At 41.0% G+C, this 24,181-nt stretch overlaps 1 long non-coding RNA gene across 4 annotated transcripts in view; it reads right to left on the bottom strand.

Moving 5' to 3' along the window:
* The window catches only part of LOC149918813 (uncharacterized), a 351,326-nt gene extending 329,008 nt beyond the window's left edge, over positions 1-22,318 (bottom strand). For 3 of the 4 annotated variants that reach the window (XR_016464602.1, XR_016464601.1, XR_016464604.1), the window contains exon 1: positions 22,062-22,318. This is a non-coding gene — a long non-coding RNA (uncharacterized LOC149918813). Of the gene's footprint in view, positions 1-21,462; positions 21,584-22,061 lie in introns of those variants that run through there. The other variant, XR_016464603.1, reaches the window with a different exon arrangement.
* Between the last annotated feature and the right edge of the window lie 1,863 nt (positions 22,319-24,181).

Genomic DNA, 24,181 nt, shown 5'->3' on the forward strand with positions numbered 1-24,181 from the left:
GGTTTCTTAAAAATCGCTGTCTTTCTCAAATAACAATAACTAGTGAAAAATATTACTCTGAATTTACTTTTAAAGTGTTCAATGTGGAAATTTCATTTAAACATTTATATGAAAAAATCCAGCCTTGGAATCTGCAGTGATTTTAAATTCTGGCTGGCCTAAATTCCTCTGTCAGATGGAACTCCCTTCAGTTGCAGTGAGTACGATATTAATTTTTTTTCTTGAAGGACCAGGTACAGTATACCTCACCATAATGAGCAGGTTAATTTGCTGATGAAGCCTCAAAAGCAATGTTTTCAAACCCACCGGGCTTTCTCCCCAGCTCATCACAAAAGATGCTGTGATATTCCCCAGATATTTGCACCACTGCTTCTTCTGAGGATGAAAACCTCTTTGTTTAAAGTTGGTTGAGTGTCCATAAGCAAGTTAGGAGATGTGATTGTGCCACAGTAACTAGAACATGACCACAGCTCAGAACAGACATAGAGTTGGTATGTACTAACGTATGCATATGTGAGTACAGACATCTATAAATATAAGCAAGAAAGAAGAGTCTAAGTGTTTGGGATAGACATTTCTGGTAGCAGTGAGAGCACACTAAAAAGACAGAAAGACTCCTTTCATTGTTAAGGCTGAAAACTCTCTGTAACCAGCAGCACTACAGTACTGCCACGTGGATTAGACATTTGTTGATTTAATCATATATTCTTTCCTATTAGATGTACACAAGAACAGGAAAAAAAAAAAAGAAATATGTTATCAGGGCAAGTTGAATGTTTGGTTAAGAAATAAAGGAGTCAGTGAAAAAAGGTTGTTTTTGTTGTTTACACACAAAAACGTTATTGGTTTCTAGCAGTTCATTCATTTGCATAAAATTTTGTATCTAAATACAATTTTCAGTTTTAAGCCATATGTACTATGAGCTTGATAGACTGATTGTATTTAAAAAAGAAAGCCTTAGATAAGGCAAAGCAGAAAAACATTGAAGTTCTGCATAGCAGCAAATGGAAGATCCTTAACAATACCTAGGAATTTGTGAAATCTTGGTTAGACTTTTACCTGTTCTTAAGGCACTATCACTACACGCTTGAAATGTATCCTCTTTCAACAGATTTGTAGATTTTGAATCACAGCATCACATTGTATATTTGTTTGAAGGCAGACAGTAGCTGTTTTAGAAGCAAAGCCATTTAAATCTGACGCAGTCCCAGATTTTTGCATCAAATTCCTGCTGAAATGCCTACAACTTCCATATTGCAGAACAAAATAATGCTGTTCTACAGTCACACATGAACATAAAACATTAGGAAGATACTGCAGTGCAGACAGATGAGGTTAAAGAGCACAGAAATAGAAACACCCTCAAGGTTTAATTATTCAAAACAATAGTTTTTTGTCTTCTTACTTTCAAACTACACGTGTGTAACCCAGAGCTAATGGTGGAGATGGCAAAACACAGTTGCTGCAGTTTGCTTCTGACTTACAGGAGACCTTGGAAGTTTCTATCCTGGAAACATCACGTGGCAGTCAGGTTAGGATCTTCCAGGCCCAACGCTGGGGTCTCCTAAGCTAATTATTATTTATTAATTTATTAATTGACCAACTCCCTTTTTCTCCTGTCTTCTATTAATATGAGGATTTTCAAGCTTTGTGTTTTTGATTTTTTTTCTTTTTTTCTTTTTTTCCTGTTGGTAGACTTGTTGTTTCGGGTAGATTAACCAGTTGAGGAGAAACACTGCAAAAAGTATTGCAAGCACTCACTGGCTAGAGTAAGGAAATTACATTTGCAATGCAAGAAGATACAATCCCTGGTCTCTTTCTGACAGCCAAAAAACACATGCTAATTTTCTACAAACCAGTTGAAGGCTATGTTGCTAAATAGGATTTATGGACATATACACATCCCAAAAAAAGAAAGGATGTCTTTATTTACTAACACCATATACTTCATTACATTGCATTCAGTGAACATGGTGAAATCATCCTCTCTGTCCTATTTCTGTATATTTAGTTTTCAAATTTTTCTAGAAATATGCTACAAGACAACAAAATGACAGACGTACAGACAGCCCTCCGAGCACCCTAACAGGAACTCTAGTGACAAGGTCTTTATCAGAGAGAGAGCAGAGAGTCTTTGCCTCTAGAAAACGTATTTCTGGGAACAGCAATGAGGAGAGACTTGTTTAAAACAGGAGTGAGGAAAACTGAAACAATGATGAGCTGAAATAAATGAAAAATGCAAAGTCAATGGGAAATCCCAGGACATGCAGTCTGCCTGAAACTGTGCTACTTCTGCACAATCTGAAAAGAATCAGAAGCAAATCTAAAGAAATAAAAAGTCCCCCAGCACTTGGAAGAGCATTCTTTGGGTAGCCCAGGCTATGCCAACAGCAACTGGTTCAAAGCAGCTGAAAATGTGAACTCCGTTGGCAAAATGCAAGCAGATGTTTACCTGCAATGAAGGCAAAGCTGTCATTTTGATGTATGAAAGAGAGTTTGCAAGAACAGACTGCACTATAGCTGGGATAAAATATGGCTACCTTGCCCTCACTCACATCCCTGTGAGTGCGAAGCTTGAGCAATCAGACAGACTTGAATTGAATAAGAATACGCAAATTTGAGTGGTGGGCATCTATTTATTAGCCAAATTGTCAGGCTGTCTTGTTTTACCCTCCTAGGAAGAAAATTCATCACTCAGAGAAAAAGAAACTGACCCACCAAAGGACCTCCCTATGCACCTCAACAAGCCTTCTCAAGCAAATCAACAAAACCTTCCTGGATACTTTACCAGTACTGATCTAGAGACCAGCTACCATAGATAATAATGCTGCCTCCATACCATATCCATGCTAAAAAACAGAGATGTACAGGTTAGAATGGCTAGTGAGAAAAAGACACAAGAGTTTATTGACATAGAACTACATGGTGCTTAGACATGAAGACACTGTTCTTTTAAAAGAGCACAGAGGATGCTGTATGAGAGCAAGCACACAAGTTCATAACCAGGACTATGTCATATTAAAGACTTTGGAAAGTTTTACAGGTCTCAGTTACTTATGGGGTTTGGTCTAACTCTGCATCAGTGTGTACCATTGCCCTCTACAGGATGGAATGTCTGATCCCTCTAAGCACTGCAATTATTTTGCTTTGGAGCTTCAAGTTCACGAAGCAGCGCATCTTTAATTCGAAAGGCAAAAGTCTGATTTTGTCACAGAAAGTCTTAGATTCCATATCTAATATCTATAACATATCCTGGATATAAATGGCAACCAAGCACACAGTGTAGCTTAGCTTCATTCCTTCAAATACCACGATTTTAAACACAAATGCAAAAAAAGGCCCAACATCCTCATTTCCAAATAAATTTTTATGATCAGTAATTTGTTCAGGATTTGTCCAATAATCGCTTTGGCATACTTAGACTGCTGTAGAACTATTTCATTTTTTTAAGACGTCGTGTATAAATCATTTAAAATATGAGTAGAAGATGGAATGTGCAAATACTGAATTGGCATTCTTGTGCACACATTTCTATCCTTTTATTTCACTACTATTTGCAATCACAGCTCTGTAAGAGCAATTCTGGATATAATACAACAATTAACTTTGGTATGCCATTGCAAACACTCACACCTTCACTTCAAGTCTGGCCACTGCACACAATTAGCAGACTACAAAAGGCACACAGTGCAAACAAAACCTGAGGAGTGTTGATAAATATAAACTAACTCTGAATGGGATCTCAGTGTAAGAAACACTTTTTTTTTTTTAAACAAAAAGGCAAAGTTCTCATGAAATTCCCATCCATGCTTTATCTGAAATTTCAGGTTTTGGGAAGGCATTCTCTCTTCACTGTAAAGTGCATAAAAATGGGCTTCAGCAGAAACACCAACATTACCTCAACTTCTCCCATTCTCTGGACTATCATGTAATGTATTCCTTGTTTCATGCCATTTGCAGTATTCAGATTACATCAAATGATTTCTATAAAGACGGCCAAGGACAGCACTGCTTTGGGTTAAGGAGGGTCCCTTCATTGAGAATTTAAACTTCCCTGTGTAAACCACGTACAAAACCATCAAACACATAAAATTGACTAGATGCATAAAAGCCTTCTAAAAATGAACAAGATATCCCTAAGGGAACTTTCATGTGTGTCAGTAGACTATGAATTTCTTTTATTATTATTCATTTTGGTTTTTGTTAATTACAGAAAAGGAGAAATATGCTTTATGGAAAGAAAAGTTCTTTTAAAAAATACATTTCAGAAATCATTGAACAAGACATTAATAACAAACTGAAAGGATAAGCAGAATGGAAGTCTGAAAAATTCTATATTTGTATTATACAGGCATTGTTTTCATTCTTGGCACCTTATTTTTCATGTACATAAAGAGAACGCACGCTACAGCAGGGTGAGACAAAGATCAATGCTGAATGTATTACTTGGCACTGGTCAGACTCAGTTTAATAAGAAAAGAATTGATCCATTAAGCTAAACCTAATTCTTGGCCAAAAATGGTTGAAATCTCTTCTTTATACTGCTAGCTTCATAAAAACCTATAATATCTGGAAGAAACAACTTGGAACTGAGTTTAATAAGATTAAATGTATTGCAAATATACTTAACAAGAATCTATCAAGTTGTTAATGATTACTATTAATATCAAACTATTTTTGTATAGAATTTTTTATTAGAGTAGTTGTAAAATACAGCCACGTGAAACGCAATATAAAAAGGGGTTTAGGTAATTTGTAAGAGCTACAATTGCAGAACCAAAACCTAAACCTGTAAGATATATAATTTATTTTATCAATCCAGTTTCTCATACAAGCGCAATTCAATTTGTAAAGTATTTAAGTGCCAGTCATTAACACTGTATAGCAAGCTGAGGACAGAATCTACTATATGTGATTGTGTTATATTATATGTGAAGAGACCGCAAAATAAATTACTTTTTCTGTCAGCAAGGCTGGAGACCTATTGTTAAAATACAACTTCAGATTTCTATGAACTACTCTACAAAGCACTGTTTCATAGCTAAGACAGCTAAAAGCAATTAGTGGTACTGTAAGGATGTCCCACACTTTCAAAGGGATACGTGGGCATCCCTTTGCCTCTGCCACTGCTTTTGGAAGGATATGTACCCTCTGAAGACTTGAGGTGCACTGCATTGCCAGAGAGCCCCATCCCAGGCCAGCTGGCAGCACGGCATCGCCAGGACACAAAGGAGAAGGGCTGGAACCTGAGCACTCGTGCTGTGTCACCTTTGGTAGCCTGCATCTGTGCTTCTGTGTCGTGCCTTGTCCTCAGATAAATACTGCGCCACAGGTTAAAACCTGGCTCATCAAACAGGCTTTTATAACTGCTTTTAAGCGTGTTTTATAGTCTGGATTGTCTCTTGAAACAACATATAAAAGAATGAGAGCAGGAATTATTGCTTCACCTAGAATGTGAACAGAAGTGGACGTAATTGGAATCAATTCAGCAGTAGTTACAATCTAGTTACGGTTTTAATTAAGATGACAATGCAACAAAAATACATCCACGGGAAAAAAATCACAACTCTGAATTCAGCAAAGAGAATTACGGAAACAGTGGGTGAGACTGAATGGAAAACAGCACTGGGGGAAAAGGACCGAGAAAATGGAAAGTACAGAAAGTCAATTATTACGTGCCTGAAGGTTATGTGCGCTGTCTAGCATGAGAACGTTGTGTGTTAAATATATATATATATATATATATATATTGCAGGCGAAAGGGAAATGGCAAGAAAATTAATTTAAGGAAAAAAAGCATATTTAACAGAGAAAAACATAGACAGAGAAAACAACTGGAAAGATTCTGGTGTGATGTTAAAAGACTGTAACGTTCCGATAAGGAAAGAAAGGGGAAAAATGAAAGGAAAAGTTCACCTAAAGTGAGGAAATTGCAAATAAAGATTTTTTTTTTTCTTTTCAAGCAAGTAAGGAGAATAAGGTCACTGAGAGAAACAGAAGCACATCTATGAAATGGCAAATAGCAGTTTACTAACAGAAAGGAGAGACTGCTTAAAACAAACTCTTGTTTTTACTGTCCACAAAACAAGGCTAGGACCGATCACAGCATCAGACATAAATTTCCTAGGGGAGGAAGAATAAACACCAAAGAAAATCAGTAACACAAGAAATTAGAAACTCTGAAGGTTGACGTAGCTCCAAGAATAGAATTAATTCAGAGCTCAGAAGGATATGTCAGAAGAGATAGAGGGATCATTAGCAGATATACGTAAAACCTGTTCGGAAATATGAGCTGGACTGAAGAGAGGTTGGTGATAACTGCTATCTGGGACAATAGAAAGCCCTGACTTCACATCTGTGTCATACTCTCGAAACACTACTATTTCAGGAAACAGTGCTATTAAGAGTTTGTATAGCTGAAAGAGAAATCACTGGCACAGCTCACCAAAGGGACATCATGCCTAAAAAATGCCCTTTTTTTAAGAAGAATTAGGAATTATCGATCACAGTAGAAAGTACAAGAATATATTCCACACTCTTTAGAAAAGCATCTGATAGATTAACACATAAAAAGCTAATCTACAAGGTCAGGAAGTGTAGGAACAATCAGTACGACGACATGATACATTAGAGATAGAAAAACCGGTGGGTTAGTCAATGAAAAGAAACAGGACAAAACTCAGAATGACTGAAGCACATTCAGACAGACTAAAAGCCTGGCAGAGTAGAAGACAAGACATTAGTTCAGTGTAGACAAATATATGCTAATAAAGCCAGCAGCAAAGAACAAGCACAAGCAAAGGGACTCTACCCTTGAAAAGCATAAAGCTCCAGACTCGCACACTGCTGCACTCCATTAATTTCAAATGAATTATTTCTGTTTTTCACAAGAGAAAGAGGTGAGAAGCAAGAGCTCTGGGCATCAGAAGAATTAAGAATGGGGAAAAAAAAAAAAATGTAAACTTGCTGCAAACTGCAAATGATGTCAGAAGAAATTTTTCTCTATCACTGCAATACAGGGCAATATAAGAACATGCTGGCACACTTGAGCACCTTGGGAATCGGCTCAAACCTTACACAAGTCGATGGATAATGCACCTTTAAGTCAGATTGTTGCTTACTTTATAGAGTTACAGAATTTTCAGTTGAAGGAAAAAAAAAATCATATCTCTTAAGAAGTAATCAAGACAGTAACTATGACAAGTGGCTGACCTTATTTGTTTGATTTTGCTTTGGAAATGGCTACGTACTCTTCAAAAGCCTGAAGTCTACATTTATGTAGACTCCCTGCAAGGTGAGAGTCAGAAACACTTTGCACTTTCATTTTATTTTAAGATTTCATTTTATTTGAACTCTGCTCTTTTCTAGATTCTATTACTACTGGGGTGATATGCTAAAAAGGATTGAACAGGAATGTCCCAAACTTATTACTCTCTATCCTTCAACTATTTCAAGCCACTAAGTGCTCTTTTCCTTTCCTTGTCTGCTGAAATTACTTCCTTTTTTCCTTTGGTTATCCCTAATTCAAAGATCTTTCAATATTCCTAGCAATTCTAACATGAACATTCCTTCTTAGTGCATCTTAAGGGATGATCAAAATTGATCAGAAAATTCCACACAGGCCAGAGCTGTTGGCATGGTGTTTTGGTAATATTCATCCCATCCCGCTAAGAGCCTGCTGATTGCCCACTGAAATCAGGAGCAGTATTGACACCGACTTAAATGGCAGCTGGATGAGATTCAATGGCAAACCTATCAGGGAGCATTTTCCATCGATCTGTCCACAACGACACAGACATCTCCATAAGGAGCAAAAGCAAACTACAGAATCTGGAAATGAATTTAATGGAAAAAAAAATATAGCCTTATAATATGTGTTTCCATCTCTCTCAATATCCTGTTAATTTACTTCACCTTAGCAGATGCTTCTAAAATTCCTCTCTGGACTTTAAAAATCTTGATTACTCTAGATAGCAGCATATCACCTCCAAATTTTGTTTACAGCTCACACAATTTTAAATCACAACAATACTAACTGCACGAGTTCTGAGGCAGTACATTTCATGTAAAACACCATGGAAAACCAGGCCAAGTGGTCATTTTTAACTACAATTCTCCAAAGTACCTGAATATTGCAGTAGATTAGAGAAGTATAATTTTTCATTTAATTAATACACACTGATTTGACATGTATCACAAACTAGTTGCAATAGGATACTCTTCTAAACTAGGCACATTATTTAACTTCAAATTTTTCAGCGTCGTGGCTGGTTTTAAAAGGAATTCACATTAAATGGTTATTATATTAGTTATTACAGATCATATTATTACTGTATCAGTAATAAGAAGTGGAATTATGTAGTGATTTCTTCATAAATCATAGAATCAATCATAGAATGGCCTGGGTTGAAAAGGACCACAATGCTCATCTAGTTTCAAGCCCAGAACTAGGCTGCCCAGCCTGGCCTTGAATGCCTCCAGGGATGGGGCATCCATAACCTCCTTGGGCAACCTGTTCCAGTGCCTCACCACCCTCTGAGTGAAAAAATGGGAAACTGATAGTTAAAAGGAAAACATATCGTGAATAAAAGAGAAAAGGTTAAATGATTTCATAATACCATTCAAAGAAGACTGACCCTTCTACAGAGCAGGGTGGTATCAAATGTCTTCAGAAAAAGAAGTGAGCTGAGTGAAACAACACTTGTATGCCTAATCTAGAAATAGCTAATGCCCATCTATAAAATCATCTCTTGAGAGAACAGTTAGATTACCTAACTCCAAGACCATTTATATAAATTCACTTATACTAATGAGGAGATAGAGTGTTTTGCACTTGAACTCCATTGTGTTTTTCCTACTGTCTAATTTACACATTCTTCCCTCATCAGTCACAGCTGCCATTGGCCTCAAGGCAGGATGTCATTCAGTGTTATTAGAAGTATTACTTCGAAGCAGGTGTGTGAGGATGGAGTTCATACCTGTTTGGTTGTTAATGTTTACATAAGTAAGTTTCCTATAAATTGCCTCAGTAAGGAAAAAAAAAACTATATGCACAATTAAATAAAAAGTACGAAGTATGTGATATTCAAAAGTGGCCTAACTCTGTTGATAATGGTAGAACTCCCATTGACTGCAATGGATGCAGAGTTAGGCCAGCACTACACACATCTGAAAAATCACTCCTTTTGTCAATGAAAGCTTATTTTTTAATGACTTCACACCTTATGAAAGGAACACATTGATAGCCCTCTGCTTCTTTACACAGCAGATCCCATCACAGCATACCGCAAGCTTATCTATAAAATTAAGCTACCTCATACCTACCCTTCAGAGGTGAGGAGTCTTTTCTCCATGTCTATTCAATCCGATGAGAAAGCAACCAACATTAGCATGAAGCACTGAGCTTTATGATGGAAACCACCTTTCAGGCAGACTGATTACATAGGACATAACATGGCCTAGAGAGTCAAAGCTTTAAGTTGCTCCCAAGATGCAATAAAATGGAGCACATCACCAGATTCTGGAAAAGCACGGAGTGCCTAATTCTAAACATGAACTGGTTTCTTTAAAGCTTAGAGGGGAAAAAAAAGAAAAAAAGAAAGAAAGAAACAAAGCAGACACTTCTGGCTGTAGCATCCGTGATTTCTGCCAACAGTTTTAAGGGATACATTTAGCTTAGGTAGGTTGGAAACAAACAGGAATGACAGCGATCCAGCATTTATCACACAGCCTGCTTCACAGAAGCCCCTTCGTGTTTTCAAATGAAGCTGTTTAACCATCCCAGAAAAAGTTACTGGAAAGTATAATAGTGGCAGAACACGTGCACAGTGCATGTGTGTAGGCAGTGGATAGGGGAAATTGGTAGTTAAAAGGACCAAATGACTGAAAGAGGAAAAAGAAATTATGGTACGTCTACTAATGCCTGTTTTACAGTGCATGCTCTTTCACGTCCCCTATTTGAAATCTGTTACATGTTATTGTCTATTTTGCTTTTTAATTTTCAGCATGGTCTCCTTCTCTGGTATTCGTGTTGAACTCAGGAGTTCCTTGTTTCAAATTGTAGTGGAAACCTCATTTTGAACAATTTAGTCAGGCAATGAAGGAAAGCTGGAGGTAGTCAGGCAGCAGAAGTTTCTCTTATACCTTGGCATGCTGTTCTGATCATCGCGCTATTACAGTTTGCTGTTCATAGAAATCAAGGAATTTATGAATCATTAAAAGGTGCAGGTGATAGAGAAGTTATTATAATAGCATTCAGAGAAATTACAGGAACTATCAGAAAGAAAAAAAAAAAAAAAGAGCTACAACGTTAACACCATTGACTGAATATAAATGCAGTTGTGAAATGATGTGGTAGCTGGGGATGTAGATATGCCAAATTCTCAAGCAGCCTCGAACCACAAACCTAACATTTGCACATTTCTAACACACAGCTACTTCTGCACGAAAATGTTCAGGGTGTAAAGAAAATGTGATCAGCAGTCGTCATTAAAATACACTGTGGTTATGTAAAGATCTTGGGCTGGAGTTGGTGAAAATAAGAGTTTGTGAAAATTAACTGCTTTTATCCTAATTTACTCATTTTCCCATCTTTCGCTCAGAACTTATCAGTGTATTAAAAATATATTAGAGACCAAAACCACTATCACCTAGTTATGTTAGTGATCAATTACTTTTATGCACTGTTCACAAATGAGAACAAGACTTCTAATTTTATTTTATTTGTTCATTCAACAAGGCTTCTATAGAACAGCAGCTGGGTCACATCTCTTTGGGTGTGTACATAACAAGTATGCAAAATAGAGACACACAAAATTTGGGAGAAATCATTATTTTGGTTACCTGAATACCTGATTCCTAAAAAATCTGACTTTTGCATTGTCTCCTGGATGACATGAACTTAGCATGCACCATTAGCACCAACACATACATCTATTTTTCTTAATAATGATTTTTGGCACATGCCTGTAAGACTATCAGGACCAAAACAGAACTGTTTAACTGTTCTGCTATCAGCAAGTTGTTCAGCTGTGTTTTAAAAACAGACATCCTTTGGAGAACAGAAGTAGAACTCAAGATTGAAGAAAAAGAACGGCATGGATAAACAGAATTTGTTGTATCTGAAATTTCGCCGACTTTTTTTCCCTCATCTTTCTTGCACCTATCATTTTGATCGACTTCAAATTTCTCTGTGACTCAGCAGCGCAGAATCACAGCTATTCTGACCTGCTGCTGTGTGAAGCTCTTACTACGGCCATATCCCATCCCTCCTGCTCCTCGTATTAGCCCTTGCATTAGTCCCCTGCTTCATATTTTCCCAACACCCTTTAAAACAAAGATTCTAGGCTCTGCACAACAGAAAAACAGATGATCCTAATAACTGCAGCCCAATTGTCCCTTATCCTCTTTGAACTAGAGAGGTCTGTCAGTTCATTGAAGGGGTGCGGCAGGTCAGATCTGAAGTCCATTAAACAGCTGTGAGGGCTTGCTTGCACAACACCTTTCCACACTGTCTCTCACTAGTTAGAGCTACAGTAAAACTTCCTTTGCTTTGATGAACACTGAAATTTATCAAATTCATCTCTCGGAATACATTTAAGATGGAAGGAAAATAGCTAGCTTTACTCAAGTGCACTGTTTTTTCTTGATGAATGCATGTGATGAAGTAGTGAACACTTCCTCAGTAGCTACACTACTTTTCTTCCAGGGACACAATGGGAAAGTTTAGTTTCTCTGCATCCCAGTTTTATCCATCTATAATAACATAAGCCTTGTTGATCAGCTGTGCGGGAAAACTTGGCAACCTCTCCCAGGCCCAGCTATTTCTCTATCATACTCACAGATTCTTGCCTTTGACAGAGTAAAAAGGACCAAGGAAAAAAAAAAAAAAGTATTTAAAGGCTGGTCATTTCTTTCTTGCAGTGCTCCTCAGTTGCAGCTGGTACCATCAAATGCAAAACTGGTCTATATAGGAAAAATATATTGCCTGAATAAAAATCTTAAAAGAACAGAGTACAAACTATAGACACGATGGTGTGAGAAAGGAGGTATTCTCTACCTGTGAGGAGTCATTTAGCTGCTGACAACCCCTAGTAGTGGCAAACTGCAGTTTTACTCTTCCTGCTAATAACGGGGATAGAGGAAATTATACATACAGGTTTTCACAGTGCTTTGTCACAGAAATATTTATCATTATAAGAGGCAATAGATGAAAGTGCCATAATGCTACCTCTTGCTGTAGTTAACACTACAGGGAAAAAATCTGTCTCTGTCCTCAAAATCTATTATAACAACAAAAGCGATGAAGGAAAACTAACAAGTGAATAACTATTTTTGACAAATTTGGCATCATATGTGTAATCACCTGCTTTTCCATCACAAATGAGGACCACCACAAACCAGTAAGAGTTCATTTTTACACGGCACAACACATTTTTAATGCAAAAGCTCTCTGCAGAATATGGTAAGGTGGTGTGGGATCCCCCACCAAAGCCACTAATGCCTCCAGACTCTGCAGCAGCAGAAGCCTGTTCTGTGTATACTGCATCCTACAAAGCATAGCTGGGAACTCAGTGCAAAAAGTTACCAAGGTTTGAGGTTTCATTCAGGGTAACTTTTTCCAATGTTTGCCCAGCCTCACTGAGATGTTCTTCCTCGCACCCTATCAGAACCTCCTCTGCTGCAGTTTGTGTCCTTCCCCTTTCACTGTGCACTTCAGGAGAAAGTTTGGCTCCGTCTTCTCAAAAAGACAAATACTCTCTCATTACATACATGAAGACAGCAATAAAATCTCCCCTTAGCCTCAAATCTAATTTTTCAAAGCTATTCCAAAATACCACGTGAGACAAATTACTCCGTACTAAATGTATCTACCTATGGAGGGGAAAGTGTTGCATCAATCCTACTGGGATTTTAACTTTCTTCCTGGCAACAATGCTGATAGGATTAGTTATTGATAACTGATGAATTTAAAATTACTTCTGGCAATTAAGAAAATCACAGGTACAAAGTACTACTTATTGGCAAACATAATGCATTGGAATTTTCTTACTTTCCTCATGTAACATTCCCTGTGCTGTCTCCCTGGTGGGATTTCTCACAATAAAATAAGCTGGTTTGTAGTATATGATAATAATAATATACACAGTATATGGTAATACAGATTTCCCTTAATATAGCTTACATGGTGCAACACGTGCTGTTTATTTGGGTAAACTTACACCGTGTGGTACCAGATGTACTCCACCTGACATGAGAATTATTAAAGAAATGCCACAGTAACATGAACTCACAGTCCATATTTTGCAGTACGTAACAGAAATACTGGCAGGTAACATGCCTGCCTGGCAAGGATGGCTGTCATACAAATAAAAAAGGGTGAAAGAAGTGAAGAATCTCGACATTCACCTGGTGAAAAGCTGAAGATCCTGATAACCTTCAAAGAATGTACATTATGTAATGCCAGGATTAGGATGCAGCATGTAAAAGATGACAGCTGTGGCATGCCAACACAAGTGTAAAGCTCACAAATGCTACGAAACCAGCAAATGTTTACATGTATGTTTTCAAAGGAAACGCAGAGTGGAATGACCTCGACAGTTTCACATTCGTATGAAGAGGATGAGTCCTTCTCACTGTGCTGAGTGCCACAGGACTGTCCAACAACAAACACATGCCTTCTGTTTTTACTTTTCAGCGCAAGGGTTTGCTGTGGAGAATGTGAACAAGAATGCAGAACGCTTTAAAAATGGTCACAACGCAATCCAAAGCCAGTGCTTTTGTATTTGGCTCTCTGATCCTTTGCAAGCCTTGTTTTCATTTGCTGGATTCAAATACCAAACAGGCAGGTAACACCATGTGAGAGAGAATGAGGTCCCTGCTATCTATGCCTGCTAGAATTTCTTCTACCCTCTTTGGGCTTTTAACAAAGGATTGATGTTGACTTTTCCTTTGGCCTTTGAAGCTCCAGGTCACTTAACCAAATGTCCAAATGTATGCACTGGTGTCAGTAACAGCATCTGGGAAGATCCGTAGCAAAAAAATAGCAGAACTATTACTTTGTTGAGTATTTTCTTCCCCTGTGCAAGTCAATTCCAACTCCTTTATCTCTCAATAGATCCCTTTTTTTATCAGATGTGGTGTTATACTGTCCATTGCCAAAACCTTCAGCTCTTCAAATGTAACCAGCATACATGGCACAGCTGGACTGGAAACCACAGTTAAAATGTACTTGCATATTTCATTACATTTTAGCCATTATCTGTAAGTGGGGCTCCCAACAATTTAAATTCTCTTACCTCAAATGTTTTAATGAAACTAACGGTGAGGATCAAAGGTCCCTTTCATACTCTCTTTCATTGCTAAATGCACGAGGTCTGACTGAGCTAAATGTCAGATTCTGACTTGCTTGATTTAGCCTTGCTATTTAGTAGTAATTATGGACAGAAGTCTCATTTAGGAGTATTGATCCAGTCTTTAACATGAGGAATAAATTCAGCGGCTGAGCTATGGAAAACACTGGAGGAATTCTCAATCCATGAATCTTTACAAGGAACAAAGGAGCAGCAGTGCGTTTGCTACAGTACTGATTCCTGCACATAAGTCCGTCGTTGATCGTGCTGAAAAATCTATTCCTTGGGGAGAAGGCATGCCATGAACAACACAAACCTGTGGCCCACCAAAAAGCCACATCTGGGTGAGTTCCAGTCCTGCCTTCACAGAAGACAGTATCCCAATTCAGGAAAGCATTTAATCATATGTTTCAGTCCATCAGAATTCATGAGAGGCCTTAAGTATGTGCTTATTTTTAAAAAGATGCTTAAGTGCCATTGATTTCAAGTACGGGCTTAAGTGCTGTCCTCAGTATAAATGGTTTCTCAAACCAGGGTTGATGGGAGTTTTATCACCGGCTTTAGTGGGAGCAGAACAGGAACTGAAGAATTTTAGTTATCCCAAATGCTTATCCTGATTGAGCGTCTACACAATAAGGAAAGAATAATCACATCATGTTGCATACTTATATATCAGCTACCTAAAGAAAGAAATTCTGAAATTAATAAAAAATCCTAAGCTTCTCGTGCTAAGCAAAAGACATTTATCACTGCACGACTAAGAACTTCTCTGTCTCCATATCACCCAAAAGTTTTACCTTCCTAGAGATTTTCTTATCTCAGAGGTTTGTGGATTTTTTTTAAGATGAATAATACAATGTCCTAGTTAAATATACTTTATTTTTTTTTTTTAAGTTATAAAAAAAAATCCATAATATAATTCTTTGAGAGTAACCATAATAGACAGTAACAGCTGCTATGGTCTATTGTGCAAATAAGTAATTACAGAACTTACAGACTATCATGTAAATATGTAATTATGGACTTTTTAAAATGTGCATTATTTCCTCGATAGTCTATCGTTTAAATATGTAATTATGGACTTTAAAACATGTATTATTTACTCAGACTGCAGCAGCTCCTTGGGACAGAGCTGTTCTGGCCTATTGGGTAAACATGTAATTACGAGAATTTTAGAAATATGTATTATTTATTTGCTACTGCTGCTGTCAATTCATCATGACAGCCATTTTTAAATGCATACTCAAAATACTCCATATTCTGTGGAGTTTTCATAGGTCACGTGAAGTACAGCTCCACGTGGCTGTGGTGGCATACAGCCTCAGAAGGTATCTTATCACAGGGTCACCCAGTGAAAATCAAGCAAGGGATTCCACAAACAGTTCCACTAACTGGGCTTTTCCACCAAGACTCAAATACAGTCAAAAGAAAACCCTTCTGTCATTTCTTTCACAGTGTTAATAAAGACGAGTATATCCCACTGGGGTTAGGAGTTGCTATCTGACAGAATATTCCTTGCAGACCTTTCAGCAAAGCAGTAAACCAGGTGCAATTGCAATCAGCAGCAGGGCTTATTTCCTAATGGCCTCTCAGCTCGAAGACCGAGGACCATTTAGAAGATAGCAAAGGGAAACAAGGGATGATCTGCAAAGCAAAAATGGTCCAACATCCACATCGCTTAACTTTCAGATGCTTTATTTCAATCTAGTTCTAAAATGGTCCCACTAGGTGTGCTGCAAGATAATACACTCTGGTGTAGCTCATTGCAAGAGGAATCCATTTCAGGCATTATGAGACCACTCCACGATGAGAATCAAAGCACCAAACGTGTGCATGATCCCTTCCAAACATCACTCTTGATCTGAAATAAAACTACGATAGAGGTAGGAAAATAATTGTGAAGGGAGTTTCACTCACCCAAGATGAAACTTCAAGTTATGAAAGAAAAGATAACTATAATTACAATTGAATATTTATATTTCTGAACTACCCACAGGCCCCAATCAGAGATAAACACTAGGTGCTTTGCAAACGTACATGAATATCCAAACCTCATAGATTTTAAAATTTAAGAAATATTACCCAATATATTACACCTTATAGATTGCTTTTTGGAAGCAAAATGAATGTGTTCTTAGGCCAAAATGTATGCAGAGTCTAGAATATGCTGTGTCTGCATCTGTATGTCCATAAATCTAACATTTAGGAATGGTTTTTCTAATAGAACCTTACTGAAAGCCAAACTAGAATAATTTCTTCTTGCAAATATATGAGACAGTTACTTAGTGTGTCACACTTCACACAATCCCACCCTTTCATCAGATACAGGAGTGTTATTGTAATTTACCCTCAAAATAAGGATAGCTTGTATACTTCAAAATCTTATTCCAGTTCCCCTGTACAAGAAAATGTAACACTACCTGAGTAAGGACAGCCTCAAAGAGGTCAACCTCCCTATATTTATTGGTGTGTGTACACATATATGCAAACATATGTTATTTCCTACATTTAAAAAGTCATTCTCTTTTTGAAAAGCAAAAAAAAACCAACCCTGTTTCATCAAGACCTATCCTTCATTCAGCAAGAGAAAAAAAGCAGATAAGAAAATGTATAGGAAAGAAGACTCGTGACCTAAACAAGTGACAAAACATAGGGCCAAAACATTAAAAAGAGAAACAGCACTCCACATCTGGAACACGAAGTTTCCAACACGAAGAGGATTTGCAGCTCCCTGAGATGAGTTCCACTAGTTATGATGGATTTTGCATAACAATGACCCTTTATAAAAGGAATTGGGATTTTTTTTGTTCCGAGCCATGCTACTTCACCATGGTGAAGCAGTGAGTTGTAAGAAGTTGTAGGAAGAGTTGTGGTCTTGGAACCCAACTATGGGATTTCCTTCTAGAACCCGAGACTTTGCTGCACTCCTCCTTTGGAGCCGTGCATTTGGAGCTCAGCCTGCATTTGCAAGGTCATGCTGGATACCACTCGTCACACTATGTTGCTTATGCGTGAAATCCCCATTTTGTGCAAAGCTCACAAAGATATATTCATGTCATAGTATCTTAACATCCAGGGATAGTTTGAGCTGGGCCGAAGTGAGGGCGGCTGCCATGCATGCTCTGCATTGTTGTGACAAAACGAGGCGAAGCACAAAGTTATCAGTGAGAGACTGGAAATCTTACGGGCAGGTTTACATAGCTGCAGAGCTGGAACCAGGAGGCTGGTAAAATAAAGACCTCGCCTTCTGTGCCTGCAATTAGTTATGTGTGAAGTAGACGCGCCAGAAATGGAAGCGGTGTCCATTTTGTAACAGTAATTATGATTGTGAAGCCATTTTCAAGGTGGGATTATGGGCACTAAACCGCTGGGACTGACTGTGCTGCCCATGCGTTAAATCCTCATTTTGTGCAGACTTAATGAAAAAGATAGCTTCTTGTAATATGTTCTGTTTTGTCGGTTGCTCCTCCACAGCAGCACAGGGATGCTTTCTTTGTGCTTAATACATGCAGCGATAATTTTTCCACACGCTCTTTCTGTAAACGTTCCACCACAAAACATTCTGTTAAACTGGAATTAAGGTTGTAAATACGCATTAAGAAGTTTGAGCAAATTCTGTACTAATTGACCGTCCCAAGTACTGACATCGATGGGGAAAAAGCTATTGAAGAGCATTACAGGCTGGATTCTCATCCCCCAGAAATGCTGCTCCATCTCCACGTGACTGAGAATCAAATCCTGTGCTGAACTTGGTAACAAACACCTGCTGGAGGTATCAGGGGTGCAAGATCAATCTCACACTTTACAAACATCCAGGACAGGACTGCAGAAGCCCCCCAGTGGCTTAATTTGGCTCTCATTGAGTAAATGACGTTTTTACCACTGGCTTTAACGGCAACAGAGCCAATAAAATAATCAGTATTTTTGGAAATCCTATCCTTTGTAATTCAAATTCAGGAAAATAATGTACGTTTCTTTTGTTCCCTTAGCTAACCTCTCTGTAAAATCTCAGCAGCCTCTCACCCACACTTACATCATGGGATGAACCACAGATCACAACGATACCAAGTTTACTTTTTGCTCCAGCCACAGAAAACACATGCTACTGCCAAAACCACTGCTAATTCCTTGAGGAACTGAAGTCGATATCACTTTTCCCCTTGCCCTTGACAGATCCGACCATTTTTGTGACTGAAATTAAAGCATTTGTTTTCCTTCACCTTCAGAAGATTATACGTAATTGTTAACATATTAGGAGAGAGAACAGTATCACAAGCTAAGCAAATCAAACAATAATTAACAGAAAATTAAACAACAGCAATTAATAAAGATACCTTCAAGCAGTCTCCGAATGATAATACAACAACTCACAGCGGTGCTGTGAAGCCTGGTTTACTTCTACCTGTAATTTACTTTGAGATCTTAGCATAAAAGGAGCTTAGAATTGAAAAACATCATTATTAGCATAAAAATGAGGTATGTTCTATTTATTTTGTGTAATAATTTAGCAGAAGATCGTATTGCACAACTTTATACTGTACGCACAAGGTCACACAGGATATGACTTGTCACACTGCGTTGCCTATGCATGAAATCCTCATTTTGTGCAGAGCTCCAAAATATATATTCATGTCAGAATATCTTACTGTCCAGCAACAGCCTGAGAGTTTCATTCTATTACATACAGGGGAAACAAATTCAGCGTCATTTGAGAGTTCTCCTCTTCTCTCAATACCCGAATGAACCCTCATTAATCAAGAACTGCAGATAGTCACCAAAAGGGAACCAGCCCTGTTACTGCTCTCTGCAGTCTGAGACGAAATTATATCCATTCTCTTAGCATTTTTCAAACATCTCTGCGCGGCTATCCCAATCAAGCAGCCAAAATCTGGCATCAATTTCATACGATTAGCTAGCAGGGAAGAGAATAGCTTTATTAAATGCAGCAAAAGGAAAAAATAAAAATAAAAATCAAAATTGTTTCTAAGGATGGAATGTCACTGGCTGTGCCAGCATTGCTTCAACTGCACAGCTCACAGCTCTGGAGACAGCACGGCCTCCTCCAGCCTTCTCAGCAGCACACAGTGGGACCTCCAGCACTGCTCACACCCCCCTACTGATGTTGGTGGATGGACAAGCAGGGCCTCCTATCTAACCCTGCTGCCTGCTCCTGGTTGTTCAGGTTTAAATGCTTTTCTCCTCCAAATACACCCATGCTGGAGAAAACAAGAAAATTCTTTGAATATTACTTCTTGGAGAATTCTTTTTTTTTTTTTTTTTTTTTAACCAGACATAAATCTGAAATTATTGTATAAGCCATTCCTAGCGGGGCAGCTTGCTCAACAAAATCCTTAAATCTAGGATGTGTCAGTTTGCATTAAGAAAAGAAATATTACTGCGGTCTTCAATAAAACAGCAGAAAGCAGGAACAGTTTAGAGATCAGAGCACATAAGCAGTGTAGCCTCCAGACCAGAACAGCAGGTTTGACATGAGATTCAGGTAAATAGCCAGAACAGAACAGCAATTAACAGTTAACAGGCCACTTAAATTAAGAGCTTTCCTTGAGAAAACAGCCTCAGACCTTCAGAGACTCCAGGAACTGACAGTTCAAGCAGGAAGTAAAATGGCAAAAAATCGAAGCGTATGGGGAATTTCCTCAGCAGGCCTTTTATCCACAGAATGCACAAAGCCAGAAGTGCCCGGCCTAAACGCGGATGGAGGGCACTGTGAAAGCAGCGAGGAGGCTCTGCAGACAGAAGGATCTCGTGCTGCAGCTCTCATTTTTTGGGCAGCTGACATCCCCTGTGTGCACTGCGTGTTTCCACAGTCCCAACAAAGGGCTCACTCTGAGAAGCAAAGCCACGGCCCACGTGCAGGCAAACCCAGCAGAGGCACCAGTATGAACCTCAGATTTCTGCTTCCCTCATTTCAGTGCACCGCTGCCACGCTGACATGCACGCTGACTTCTCAGCAACACAGCAATGAACCACTCTGCTGCCTTGAGAAACAGCTTGGGAGAGCACGAAGAGAGGACATCTCAAACCTCCCAAATCTCAGCCTGCCTTTTTCTCTTCCAGAGCCTCGTAATGCAATATGAGGTGTTTCTCTTTCATTTAAGGATTTTGACTTCCCAAACTTTTAAGACGAGCAGTTCACCAAAAAACAAAGACACAACTTGCATACCTCTCCCAAAGAGTGCAAATACAGACCTCCGTTTTGCATAGCTCAAACCACTCTTTGAACTGGGGACATACGGGAGCACAACCATTGGAAATAAAAGTAGGTCCAGCATAGAGAACACCGGGAACCAGCCAACTGCTTTCCCCAGCCCTTAGATCCTACTACCAAAGCAGTCATTTTGCTGTCCTTGTGCCACCAGCAGAACAGCCTGCAAAACCCTGCAAGATGTGTGCACAGTGCTGTTATCACAGCAGCCCGCTGCTCCCCAGCATCCTGCTGCAGGGATACATGCAGCACAGCCAGGCATGCATCGCAGGGTTAGTGCAGCAGTGGGGATGAGGGGGAGGAGGGGGGGGATGACTGCCGTTAGCCAGATCCAGGAGAGCTGAGGTGTCAAAGTAGTTTTACAGCTCTCTGGTGCTGAGATGTGCCAGGGCCGGGGGACTTTTTGATGGACGCATGGGAGCAACACGTACAGATTGTTTGAAAGGGTCATCTCTGTATTTCACAGCAGCAGCCCGTGGGGGCCCAGAGTCAGGGGGCAGCCTGTTGGCAGCAGAGGGACCCAGGCCCTTCTGGCTGTTCCAGAGGGCCCACCAGGACAGGGTTTCAGGGGAGCACGAGAGCAGCAAATCCCCTCACCCATTGCAGGGGAGCTGGGGGCAAGGACTTTCAGGGCTGGGTGTTTTGGGGCAAGGAAAATTGGGGTATGGCTGTTTGAGAGTCAGGAGGTTTGGAAGTAAGGGCATCTGGGAATGAGGGAGACTGGAGGTGGAAGGACTTAGGGCCAAGGACGTTTGGGAGCAAGGGCTTCTGGACGCACGGCACAGCACCTCGGCTCGAGGCTGAGGTCCTTTGGTGGTGAAAGCATACAGGGCTAAGAGGGAGTAAGAGCATGTCACGGTGTGCGCGTTTGGAGGGCAAAACCACCTGAAGGCGAGGGCACTCGTCGGCCACGGCGTGGAGGTGTGATGGCGATTCGGACGAGGGTCTCAGCACGCAGCCAGCTCCCAGCCACCTCCCTACTCCCACACGCCCTCTGCGACGCGGCGCTCGGACAGCGGGAGCAGAAGCCGCATCCAGCCCCCCCCCCCCCTTCCCCATCCCCCGCGACGTCGGGCCCCTCACTCCCCAAATCCGCCCCCGGGGGCTGCGGCGGAGCCCCCACCCCCGCGGGCGGCCGCGCCGAGCCCCGTCCCCGCGCCCCGTGGGCGCCGCGGCGGCGGACAGGCGGGGGGCGCGGCGGGGCCGGCCGCGGGGGCGGAGCCGGCAGCGAGCGCCGGGCGCCGTGACCCCGGGGCGGGCGGGGAGGCGGCACGGCGGCCGCGGGGCCGGGGGGGCGCGGTGAGCCCGGGGGTAGCGCGGCGGCGGGCGAGCCCCGTCCCCTCCCGACACACACATATACACACGCACACACACACAAACACGCGGCACCGCACCGGGCGGGGGGAGCCGCCTCGGCCCCCGCCCCGCCGCCCACCCGGGGAGGGCCGGGGCGCGGGTCCGGCCGCAGCGAGCTCCGCACTTACCCGGGCCGCGGCGAGGTGTCGGCGGGCGGGCTCCGGCACGCCGCTACTGCGGGGGGCCGGGGGGGCCGGGTGTGTTTGGGGGGGGGTCCGTAATCCGACAGGCTTTGGGCAGCCAAATGTAAACACTCCGCCATGATTTCTTTGTTTAGATAATTGAACCTGCCTCCCTCTCCCTCGCCGACTCTCGCTCGCTTTTATTTATTTATTTCCCCCCCCCTCCCGTCAGCATCATCATCGTCGTTATGGCTTGTGTGGGGTGTTTTGTTTTGCTTTTTTTTTTTTTTTTTTTTTTTTTTTTTTTTTGTTAAGGGGTTGTTATTTAGTAGCTGGATGCGACAATAGCCGGATATCCATATATCCGCGGATATAAACATTTATATCTGAGCACATCCACGGGGGCAGACGGGAGGCGTTACGCATTGCGGGCAGCCCCCAGCCCGGCTCTTCACCTGGCGGCCGGGGCTCGGCGGGCCGGACCTTGGCGGGGCGGGGCTGGGGGGCACAGGCGGGCAGCGCCCGGTCGGTTGGGAGCAGGCAGCGTGCTGCAGGGATGCGATGGAAACTTCCAGATCCCAGCTTCTGCATTTCTGCTCAACTCGGCTCAAGCTGGCCGAGTTCCTTGTAGGGTTTTTTTTTGTTGGTTTTTTTTTTTTTTTTGCTATTAAAAAAATGTTTTGGAAGTGTCTGCATAACTTTAAAAAATGTCTTTCGCTTTATGCCTACCTTAGCATCAAGTTTCTCCATTTGGAAACGTGAGAATATTTCCAGTTTCAGTACTGCTTGACTTCAGAGAGCCTCATTAGGAGCTCCCAGTGCCCACAGAGCATCCTTTCCTATATGCAGGGGATGCTCCTCAGATAGAAGTGACCTGGCAGAAGGCAGGAGCTGAGCTGTGCCCTGCATTGCCCACTTTGTTCACCCCTGGGCTGCAGGCACCGTGCTGCTTACAGAGGGGCCCTGTCGAAGACTCCAGAAATTCTCCCTGCAGCCTATTTTTCTACTTTCAGTATTAAGAGCACTGTCTCCCTCTGTCTAACTACTTACTTAACCATCTTCCATTTCTAGGTGGTCTTCAGATGCTGGAAGACTACAGTGTTTCAGAAGTTATCTTTACTGCTGATGTGTAGAAAGAGCAGGAGAGGACAATTTAAAAACTCATTATCCAGAAAAATAAGTGTTATGCAGTAAAGATACAGTGCTTAGTGACAGCATGCCAGTCATCCAACAAGTTCCCAATACGTTTTCCCCTGAGACTTGTACAGTTGCAGTGATCACCATGCCCATAGCCAACTGACTGAAACAAAGCCACCAATGGGTGCGTTGCTGTACCCTAACAGTTGTGTCTGCCTTTGGCACAGGTCCTTACTCTGCAAAGGGATCACCACTTGCGACCCCCCAAACCTCCACTAAGTCGCACTAATCCCTTGTAAAGCCATTCTTAGTTCTTGGGATAAGGATGTCTATATACAGTGAGCACAGAGAACAGTAAGGAGAAAGGAGTATAGATATAAATTATACTGACACAGACACTCCTAGCTGGTAAGAATGCAGGATTGCATGATAGGTTACCATTTGGGAACCACATGGCTGGTTGTGAACAAATTCCCAGTAAGATCCTGGGGGGTGACTGGGTGATCCCCCCTGCAGTCGGTTGGAGCATCAGAGTTGCCCTGTGGCCTTGCAGCTTCTCCCAGCAGCCTGGCAGCTCTCAGGCTGGCAGTTTGACTCCTCTTTGCATTCCATTCACTAAAACAAACTCCATCGCACTGGTTTTCAGTGATCCTATTGCTTTTTCTTCTTCCTTTAAGCATCATTTTGAGAGCAGTTCCCCATTGTTGCCTCCCCTCTTCCTTCTTAGAGGTTACACTATTTACTTACGGTTCTATTTTTCTCTTCATTGCAGTCCCCCTTTGTGGAATCCATACTTGTGACCATTTAAATTCATTTCAGGCTGGAACTTGGCATGAAAGTTTGCAGCTTCTCAGCCAGATTTGAGTTACTATATTTAATTTATACTCAGCTCTTAGACCTTTTTTTTTTTTTTTTTAGATGAGAGCGAAGATAGAAATAATTTTGTTGTGGATCCAAATGGTGGCATCGTGCTGTACTGACTTCGTATC

The sequence above is a fragment of the Phasianus colchicus genome, chromosome 2 (assembly GCF_987193195.1).
Source record: "Phasianus colchicus chromosome 2, bPhaCol1.hap1.1, whole genome shotgun sequence".
Classification (NCBI taxonomy): domain Eukaryota; kingdom Metazoa; phylum Chordata; class Aves; order Galliformes; family Phasianidae; genus Phasianus; species Phasianus colchicus.